The 7147-nt window shown below is 42.9% G+C and overlaps 1 pseudogene; it reads left to right on the plus strand.

Annotated features, from left to right (window-relative positions):
* The first annotated feature begins 1301 nt into the window (after window positions 1-1301).
* LOC147464948 (aspartic proteinase nepenthesin-1-like) lies at window positions 1302-5957 on the plus strand (annotated as a pseudogene).
* The last annotated feature ends 1190 nt before the right edge of the window (window positions 5958-7147 follow it).

Genomic DNA, 7147 nt, shown 5'->3' on the forward strand with positions numbered 1-7147 from the left:
ACACACACACACACACACACACACACACACACACACACACGTGTGTGTATGCGCAATAGTATGAGATGGAAGGATCCATGACCACCAACTTTTGTGATTTTCTTCTTGGCAGACCTTATGGATGTAGCCACTTTTTAACACCCTACGACAGATTATCCACTGACTTACCCTGCTTCTTTCCCTTCCCATGTCCACAATCACTTACCACATGCTCTCTCTCTCTCTCTCTCTCTCTCTCTCTCTCTCTCTCTCTCTCTCAAGGGGATTAGAACCTGCAATGTAGTCTTATCCTTGCTAGCTAATGTGATGTGCAAGATTACTTTCTTACCAGGTAAGGGTTGATCTCTCTTGAATAATTATTCATTCTATTTACGATAGCTTTGGATTGTATTGTCTCGGATTGCTTGAACATGTATATGGAAAATGTTTGGAGGCTTTTGAGAAAATTAAGAGTGTTGCTTTGTAATGTAAGTGCTTAGATTTAAAGATGTTAAGTGGTAGACATTTGGATTTTGAACAAAGATGCAGACTATGGAAGATTTTACTTTGGTGTAGGCACCTGCTTCCCAAGTTTCTTAAGATATGATTACATTTAGTTTAGGAATGTTGTGAGGTATGATGTTGAAGCTTGTTTAAGGTCTCATGCAACAAGTATGTGTGTGAAGGCTAGGAACTTTCTTAAGAGGGCCATATATGATGACAAGAAGCTAGTGGGCATTCTGTTTTGGAAATTGGAAGGATCCTTGGTATGCAGGTACTAAAAAGAGGGGAGAAAATTAGTTATGGAACAAAAGGATACCACAAATGGAACATGCTTGTATCAATCTCCTCATAATTGTATGAGCATTTTTAAATCTTTTCTTGCAGTCTTGTCTTCTTCTAAGCCATCTCAGCTTGTGCACCTTTTTTGGTTCATTTGTACTGCATGTTCCAAGTGTCAACCGAATGTTGTTTTTGTAACAAGTTTTTCCTTTTTGCAGATTTTCTTTTTCAATGGCTTTTGTAGGGGAATAAAGGAACTCCATTTATTGGATGTTCAAAAAATGGCAAGCAAATAATGGTATGGCATATTTTAGTCATCATTTAACCAGGTAAATGTTTTCCTATAGGATCCTTGTTTAGACAACAAGTGATTTTGTAATCATTGAATATACCAAAATCTTGAATGTAGTAGAGATGTGAGGGGAACTATTCTAAGAAACTTTTATGTGGCATGTCTGTTATGTATGATCACTTGTGTCATCCTTAGGTAGAAGGAGTGTTGGCGAGTCTACCAATGCTTTGTAATCTATTGTATACTCTTCAGCACAATATTGGAGACTCATCTGGTTCAAGATAATACAAGGCTTAACATGGTATGTTGTTTGGTGATCTTGTAGGAAAGATTACGACAAGCTTCCTAGCCGACTACACTTGAAGCCTGTGCTCAAAAGAAGGATTTGTGCCAAGAGCATAGGATACATGCTGAGAATTTGTAAAGCAACAAAATTCATATGGTGGGAGCACATTGATTAGAATGTATGCAAAGTGTGGTGCCCTCACAAAACCACAAAAATGTATGATGAGATTCTTGCCCGATATGTTGTGTTTTGGATGTAGTATGACAAGATATGCTCACTATTGCTGGTCACTAGGTATGTTGATTGTGGTGCCCTTACAAAAGGGATAGAAATTTTATAATGAGCTTCTGGTTTGGAATGCAAGAATTGAAGGATATGCCCAACATAGCCATCAAAAGGATACTCTAGCATGTTTACAACAAATGCGAAGGGTAGGCCTTTCTCCAAATGCCATCACTTATGCACGCATCTTTAAGAAATGCATGATGAAGGTGAAAGCATCCATTTTTTCTTTTGTAACCGCACTCAAAGCTTGTATTTAAAAGAAGGATGGAAACTGAGTTTTAATGTGGGTTACTTTAAAAGAACTCCAATGCCAATTTGAATCTTGTCGTTACACTTATCCCTATGCCAGCCAGGCCAGCACCCATGGCGACTTTGGCAATGACACTCACACTCTCCTCTCAATAGGTAGATGCATGACAATCAAGCTTGTGTTCTTTTCTCATTTCTTGCCATTGGGTTGCCAATATTTTTCTCATCATCATCATGTCTTATGTAGACAGAACTTCGACAACATTCCCCGGACTTGCTTTTGGGTTCATCTACAACAATCAAGGCAAATATGGGGGTGTTGCTAGATTGGTGAGCATGGGGCAAAGGGACCTCTCCCTCCCATTACAGCTCAACCAGGCTCTAGGGGGCAAGAACTTCTCCTATTGCCTTGTCACTCCAACTGACACATCCTCTAGCAAAGCCATGACTCTGCTCATGGACAAGGAAGCCACAGAGAACGCCTCGTCAATGGGCTTTATGCCCATGCATCTTGTGAACCTCTGTGGTAGCATCCCTTTACTACATTGATGTGCTTGGGTTCAGTGTCATTAATCAGAGGCTCAACATCCCAGCCAACACGCTTCAATAGACTCCACAGGAGGAGGGGGCATGATCTTGAACTCCGGCACTACATACACATATGTGCCAAATGTTGCCTTCGTTGCATTGAAGCAAGCATTTGATGCATCTGTGAGGCTGCCAAGATATACAGACCATCCGTACTGGCCCCTGTATTACACAACAAGTGGGTAGCCAAGCACGATAATCCCACCCTTCACTCTGCACATGCAAGGACTGGATCCCTTTGGAGAATTACTTCATTCTAGTGCATAACGAGGGGAACTATTGCCTTGCCATGATCCCCACTGTCAGCGGCATCCAGATTATAGAAAACATGCTCCATCAAAACTACAAGGTGCTCTACAACATCGATAATGCGCTAATTGGATCTGCATCCCATAAATACCTGTATATGCATCTACTAAAAGCATATCAATGCTGGTTAGCCTTGCCATAGCTGGACATATCTTGGAATCATGCACTTCATAGAGCACATTTTGGAGCGTACTTAACCTTCTTGCTGCAGCTGCCGATGCACAACAAGTCTCAAGTACAACATTTTTTCCAATAAGCTATGGCTGGAAATTTGATCTCATGATTTCAATTCCCATGCAAATGTCTTGCACAACGTTGTAGGCCTTAAAGATGTGAGCATGTGTGAAATGTATTTTGAGAGAATTATGGAGGATTGCAAGCATACACAACAAGGGGCTGCAAACTTAAATGTCAATCAAAGCACAACCATGTCTAGCAGCCCATGTCCATAAATCTTTTTATGACCTTTTAAGCCCGTTTCAGCATTTTTTCAATGTCACAAGCCTTCAAATTGCAAGCATAGGTGATAGCATCCGAGAAGGAACCTCACCTGACATCTCTTTGCATGCCTTTACAACATTTGAGATAAAAAGGTGATTAAGAAATTTTTGGTCTTTTGCGAGCACGTCGCATTTGGCATACATGTCCACTAGAGCACATGTTCAAAAACTTGGGCAATGCCACATACCTTTTAGATGCAAGCATAGCTGATTGCACCTGTAAACAAGCCTTTACTTTGCATATGCTAACTCGAGCCTGGAGCTTCTTTGCCAGAGTTCTATTGGGTATATCCTTCTATCAAGGCATTCCAAAAGATGATATTCAATGCAAGAAACTCACAAAGAACGTTGTGTGCTTTTAAAACATTTAGGATGAGAAGCTGTGTAAAAACATTTTTTGTTTTTGTGTGCACGTGACATTTGGCATACATGTCCACTAGAGCACTACCAAAGCGTGATGTGTGCAAGCCGCCTCCATCCCTTTATCAAGGACTTACACAATCCATATTTCGCTTCTAATGGCAAGAAAAAACCACTACAAATATCAACCTGCATGTAGCTTACAAATCAGCCCCAAATGGGGAGTGGGAAGCACTCTCATACTGATGATATCTCACTGTTTGCATCAGCCTCCATCGGCTACAAAATCAGCATTAGAATGTATACTAAAACCATCCAAATGCAACTCCAGCATTCATCTCATTTTCTCAAAGCCAACACAAAAACTACTCCAAGACATGTGGATCTTACATACACTTTGAATCCTCCATAACTAATGATAAGGCACACAGCCCAAGATGCACACTGGGGTGGAAATAGGCCTGCTACAATCACACGCAACCTGTGGTTGCCCATTCCACCCCGACTATGCTGATAGAGCCCATAGCTTCTTCACTATGGTCATGTTGGGCATTATCCTGCAATCAGCACGTTCCAAGAGACAACATATTGTACACAACACTCATGACATGTAGTCAACTTGAAAGACTACATGCATTGAGAACACTAGCATACATGTCACCCAAAATCGTTGCTAGCAAACCGTCGCTTTGCAAGAGCTCTTGACTGGCAATCTCATTCTAAATTCCCCTGCCCATGTGAACATCTTCTCAATATCATCGTGAAATCTCACCCATGTCAACTTCTTGTGCACAAGGCCCAAGCATAGGTGATTGCATTTGGAAACAGCCTTCACTTTGCATCTGCTGAAACTCGCCCATAATCACATTAGGCATATCCTACAGTCAACTTGTTCCAAGAAAAGACATCCTGCATAGGAGACTGTGGAGAACTTTTCGCGCTTTTGTTTGTGTTTTTGTGGACATAGCAACCAAATCTTTGCCAAGCAAGACATGTTTCTAAAATAGCCCTTGACTAACAATCTCATCGCAAATCATTCATCCATGTCCATGTCTTGCACAAGCCTTCAAGGTGCAAGAATAGTTGATTGTAGTCAAATTGAGCAGTATCCGCCAATCAACGCGTTCCAAGAGATGAAATTATATACAAAAAGCTCATGACATCCAGTAGACCTAAGTGGATATGTGCATTGCAAACAATCTAGCATGGCCAGAACTTGCTGTGCATATCCTCCTATAAGTGCATTCCAAGAGGAGGCTTTATCTGGCAAAAAAGCCTCACTTAGCATCTTCTGGAAACGTCCCCAATATTCCTTACCACAACAATGTTAGGCATATCCTGCAATCAGGATACTCCAAGAGAGGACGTTTCAGCGCTCATCAAGAACTTTTTGTGACACCACATTTGGCATACAAGTAGACCAAAGCACTGCCAGTATGAGACATAATTTTGCAACGGTCCCTGACTAGCAATCTCATAACGTCTTGTGCAATGCCACAGTCCTTCAAGGTGCAAACATAGGTGATAGTATCTGAAATCTGGCGTTTACTTCGCATCTGTTGAAGGCAACCCAGAGCTTCTTCAACAAAGTCATGCTGAGCATATTCTGCAATCAGTGTGTTTTGAGAGCTGGTGCCACACAAGAAGCTGATTGAGAGTGTTCATGCTTTTGTGAGGATGCCACATTTTCCATACATGCCAATGAAAGCACTACTAAGCAAGCCATTTTTTTGCAAGCACATGACTAGAAATCTCCTCATCCGTTCTCTAGCTGATGCTCAAAGTCTTGGGCAATGCCACAGTCCTTCAAGATGCATGGCTTTGCAGGACGGCGCAGCTTTGTGTGTCCGTTAGGGGGGAGGGGTAAGGACAATCTTGGGACAACTGAGTTCATCTGCATCTGCAAAATGAGTGAGGATAGGCTGAGGAGATCTAAGAGTGAGTCGCCATCGCCCCTTCAGAGAGAGAGTTGTTGGAAGCCGAGGCAAGGAAGGAGAGGATGCAGGGGTACGAAGGCTTCAAAGGGGCTTTCCTCATAGAAACGCCTTCCTCAACTTTATTCTCTGAGCATCGATAAAGTAAGGTCCAGAATTAGCTCTTCTTTGGATAGTCACATGCTTCTTCTACTGCCATGGCTTGGCTTTACCCTCACGGAAAACATTCTCACCATTACACCATCGTCATGCCCTGTTTGGCCTATAGAGAGAGAGAGAGAGAGAGAGAGAGAGAGAGAGCATTGAAATATGAGATGGCTCTGTTTTGGTTAGAGATAGCGAGAGAGACGAGAAGCCGCATCACTTTCTCGTAACTAGGCTACGTCTGCATCAGTAAAATGCACGAGTAACGAGCTAGAAGATCTAGTAAATGTTGGGTTTAGCCTACACTTTCTCTCTCAAGAATGCTAAGAAAAGGCCTTAGTGTTGGGCTAGCTTAGGCATACTTTGACTGATGGCGTCCAATTGGACGGCCAGCACTTTTCAAGGTGAAAAAGCATGCGAAAAGGAACCGATTGTTGTTGCAGTTGAAGAGAGTAAGCACGCGACACGCCCACATCTTCTCTTTCAACACGTCTTGCCTAGTTGCACAGCTGAAGAGAGAGGCGGACGGGCTGGGACTTGTCAGAGCTCTAGCATCTGAGTTTGGGCCGTCGATGTAGAGACAGTAGGTTGATGACACGTCTGCTCTGTGAAGGGCTTTTATATTGTCAGGTCTTTTCGATGGCGTGGTTTATGGGTCTGTGCATTAAAGGCAGATAGTGAAGGCAAGCAGTGAAGGCATGCTCATACAAGCACGTGCACGTGATAGCTGGCTCCCTTCCAATGTTGTGTGTGTGTGTGTGCTAGTGCACCCGCCCACGAACTGTAGGCCCCCTTGTTTTGTAGGCGTTGCTTTCGGTTGAAGGTGAAAGGCATTCTGCAGTAGTGCAGCTCGAAGTGTTGTCCCCTACGCATGATTTCAGTGCATTGAAAGCATGCGTGTTTCCAAGGTGATGTGCTATTGCAGGACCTTTTTTCGAGGTGAAGCAGTACAGAGAGCGGGTGCTTTTAAGTGTTGTCAAAACAAATGGGGGACAGAGGAGAGCGATGGTGGTGGACAAGCCTACTGAAGTGAGAGCCGGCTTTGATCTCCGGACTATTTCCACCTAGATGTGCCAAACAATGCATATCCCCATTGCAGAGACCCCAAACCAAGCAGTCATGTCCCTTAGATCAAGATGGCCGTTGGGGGAATTGGTTAAGCCTTTCTTGAGTGATGCAAAGGCATCCTCTCACAAAATCCAAGAATAAGGGTCAATATATTGTTCTACATTGTCATAGCTCCCCTTCAGTTTGGCCACAGGTAGATGCAGGGTAGAGGATGCATAATCACCCATCTCTGAGTCAAGAGGAAGTAAGGACGGCTTGTCCCAATTGACTTGTAGATTGTCCACTTCCAGAACCTTTGCATGTGCAATAGTATCTATTACTTGCATAGAAAATGTAATTTCTTTGGTTTTTGAGAGATCGTTGTCAGTTG

This window comes from Adiantum capillus-veneris, chromosome 1 (genome assembly GCF_014529385.1).
Source record: "Adiantum capillus-veneris isolate H3 chromosome 1, ASM1452938v2, whole genome shotgun sequence".
Taxonomy (NCBI): domain Eukaryota; kingdom Viridiplantae; phylum Streptophyta; class Polypodiopsida; order Polypodiales; family Pteridaceae; genus Adiantum; species Adiantum capillus-veneris.